At 25.5% G+C, this 4,045-nt stretch overlaps 1 long non-coding RNA gene across 1 annotated transcript; it reads right to left on the reverse strand.

Annotated features, from left to right (window-relative positions):
• Positions 1 to 334: 334 nt before the first annotated feature.
• On the reverse strand, positions 335 to 2,525 carry LOC145072109 (uncharacterized). Its single transcript, XR_013690925.1, has 3 exons — positions 2,316 to 2,525; positions 1,744 to 1,843; positions 335 to 563 (listed from the first exon to the last, which is right to left on the reverse strand). It is a non-coding gene; the product is annotated as an uncharacterized LOC145072109 (long non-coding RNA).
• Positions 2,526 to 4,045: the final 1,520 nt, after the last annotated feature.

A 4,045-nucleotide genomic window follows, 5' to 3' on the forward strand; every position in this document is an offset into this window, starting at 1 on the left:
TATATATATATATATATATATATATACACACACACACACACACACACTAGGTTACAACCCGTGGAAACCACGAATAAAAAATTTATAAAATTTGTGAAATTTCAAAGATTTATGCCTTTTAGACTTTTGTATTGATTATTTAACATTATACCCATCCTTGACTTTCATATGAGATTTTATACCTTATCATCATTCTTTTCATCCACATTGACCAAACGATGCATCCATAAAAAAAAATGGATCCATTGTTAACTTGTAAACCACAAAAACTAAAACACAAGTAATTGAAACTCTTTTTACATTATAAACTTTCAATTGTTTCAAGTATTGTTCCTTTCAGAGTTATCCTCTTTTGATTATTCATTTAACAAACTAACCACCGCTTCAAACCATTTTTTCAAGCATAAGAATCTTACATCCCAATCTTTGGTTCCTTTGCAAATAATGAAAACACTTGGAAGTATTTTGTGGAAAAAAAGTCAAGTGGTTTCCTTCAATAAAAGATGTTTCTTCTGTGATTGTTTCAAGCACACGTTAAGGGTTACTAGAAAATCATCCCTTCCCTGAAATTCAATGATAATCTTGAGTTATTTGCAAACAATAGATTGAAAGAATAAAGAATGTTTGCTCAAATGTGAAAATGTAAATGCTGAAAAATAATAATGGGAACACCTTTTCCCTCTTTTTTAAATAATAATTTTCGAAATTTTAATAATATCATACCATGTTACCAAAATCAGCTTCTCAAAAACCCCAACTTTTATTTCCAAAGCATACAAACATTTAGATATCAATATATTATATATTTTTCATTTTGTCTTTTATAAAATTTCGATAATTTTACGTCTTTTTAAAATTAAGTAAAATTCCATTTTTCTCAACCGAAACTTGTCATATTTTGGTTAAATCTTATATCTCACATTTTATTAACTTACTCTAAGTTAATTCCATTCAATTTATTAAAAAAATTCAAATTTATCAAAATGTCAATAAAAGTCAAGTTGTTCATTTTTTGACAACACCAAAAGTTAGCATGTAGCTAACTTTAAACTCTCGTATCTTGTTTGTACGATATCCATATGAGTTAAATAAACTTGCTGCCCCTTCCTCTCATTCCGACTAAATTTTTGGCTCAATAATGAAATGATTTGGATGTGTATAACTCAAGTTATGCAACCCTAAAAATGACATCTGAATACTTTAGACACAGCTTTCCAGTTTTGTGCATAATTTTACTCAACTTTAAACACACATCATTCTCTCAAATTAAGTCGGATTAGTTTGATTTTTTTTCTATGTTCTATTTTTGTTTGGGCGACAATTTAAAGCAAAAAAATTACATGCCTTCCTACATTAAAGATCGAGTTATTCAACCTCAAACATAGGTTCTTGGATTAATTTAACTAAAATTTTGCATTTATTTTCATTTTGTTCAAAAATGGAATTAGTGATTCCATTCCAAGCTTCTTTGCATTTCACATATTGGTAACATACTTTCAAGTTTTATTTTCTTTGTAATTATATATTAATACTTAATTACATCTGACCAATTTCCAACATTTCTAGCATTACTGAATTAAGTATTCAAGTTAGCATAATTCTTTTTCATCAAATAATCCTAATTCCAATTTCATGTCATAGTTTAAGCAAGCTAGAACGCCCCCTATAAAATCCTAGATAAATAAAAAGGTTAAATGCATACCTTATTCCAAAAACAATATCAGTTGAATGATATAAATGTACCTTTAGGGCTTCAAGAATCCAAGTAAATAATTCTAGATTCCAAGAAAACATGCTCAGACACTCTTTCATTTCTTCTTAACACATTTTTGATCCAGGAGATCTACAATTTTGCACTAACAAAATCAAATTAGTTTACAACTAAAACAAAATAGTTCACCTTTTGAAAAATCATCTTTATAACAATGGTAATCGAAAACAGTAAAAATAAAATTGAATAAAAGAATATGACAATAAAATATTTTAAAATAATACCATATACAAAGAAAAAAAAACAACCACTACCCACCATTACATATTTCATATTTCATTCAAGCATTCTAGCAAACACTTGGCAGACAAATGATGCAAGGATTTATTCAGGCACTTCTCCATCACTGAAGTCGCACACCAATTCATCAATGTTGTAGCTTTTAGTTTGGAATACATTCAAGTAAGTCTAATGGATCAAAAACGTATAGAAAGAAGAAAAAAGAAATAGAAGACGCATCGGTCGAACTAAGACGTTTTACTTCTCGAATAACTATAAAAAAAGTTAAATTTAGTTGGAAAACAACATTATCAAGTGTTATTACCTGCTTCTAAAATCATGTATTGAGGATGTTTTTGACTTCCTGTAATCAAATCACTGCTATTCTCCTCAAACTGGATGCATATGTTTCGCCATTCTCCTCGATTTGAAAATTTAAATATGAAGATAAAACTTGAAATGAATTTTGAAATCATTCAATTAGACATAAACTTGTGCGTAAATTAGGGGATAATCATGGAAACTGTAAACGAAAGATGGGAGATATTCATGGGATAGAAGGATAAAAAGCTAATTCAAATTAGGAGGAAAAAGCATTTTAAGAGACGACACATATACAAAATGGATATATATATATATATATATATATATATATATATATATATATATATATATATATATATATATATATATATATATATATATAAACTGTGGATCGAAAAAACAAGTTTTATATTTAACTTCTATATTTCAAGTTGATATATATATATATATATATATATATATATATATATATATATATATATAAAAGATTGGTCGTCTAAGGAAGGAATACCAACTATTGATTTTATATATATATATATATATATATATATATATATATATATATATATACCATTTTAAACCTTGGAAACAAAGAACCATTATTTTTTCAAGTTCAGATCTAATTATTTATAAAAAAAAGTTATAAAATATAGAAATTAATAACTTTTTATCTTCTTTCCATTGATAACAAATTTAATAGTTTATTTTTATTTCTTTTATCTGTTCAGATTTACATTGTGAATCCACACTATATATCATTAACTTTGTATGAATTTACTGTATGAATCTGCATAAATTCACATAAATTAACAGTGTGAATCCGTACATATTCAAAATTTGAATCTGAACAGATCAAATTGCTTTTTTTTTTTTTTTTTTTTTTTTTTTTTTTTTTTTTTTTTTTTTGTCAAATTCAATATCAATTGATGGAAGACAAAAAGTTATAAATACTTATATTTTTAGTCTTTTTTTTATGAAAAAATTGCTCTAAAAGTTGAGAATAAAATTGTTTATGTAGTTCTAAGGTTTAAAACGGTTCTTTGTTGAACCCAACCATATATATATATATATATATATATATAGTGATGGTTAATAGATAACGATTATTAAAAAGCATCCAAGGAACCAATCGTTAGCTTTGAAATTTAAACCGATCAACGACAATGGAATGAATGTACATTTGTAAATTGGACGCACATACAACGGATTATACCATAAAACTCACATATTTACAAAAAATTCACCTTTATTCGTTTGAATTTTTTAAGCCACGTTTTTTTTATGAAAAAAAAAAAATAGACCGTTGCACACATTTTCGTGCTCTTTTCATAGATATCCATGTTGATATGTAAAAACATACTTAAAAAAAAAATAATAAACCCACTTCGTTTTGTAGCTTTTTTTTCAATATTTATGTTTATTTTTATAAAAAAACCAATTATACCAAAAATATTTTGTCCTCTATTAACAAACATCATCAACGATTAAAAAAAACTCTCGATTAGTTCAGATTCATATTGTAAATCTAAACTGTAAATATTTTAATTTGAACATTCACAATGTGAATCTGATTTATTGTATTAGTCACATTGTGAATCTGCTCAGATTCACAATGTGAATCTATACTGAAATTTCGTTTTTTTATATCAATATGAATCTATGTTTGAAGAGTACCAAAAGATATGAATACATATATATATATATATATATATATATATATATATATATATA

This window comes from Lactuca serriola, chromosome 9 (genome assembly GCF_051521515.1).
Source record: "Lactuca serriola cultivar US96UC23 chromosome 9, Lser_US96UC23_V15, whole genome shotgun sequence".
In the NCBI taxonomy this organism is placed as follows: domain Eukaryota; kingdom Viridiplantae; phylum Streptophyta; class Magnoliopsida; order Asterales; family Asteraceae; genus Lactuca; species Lactuca serriola.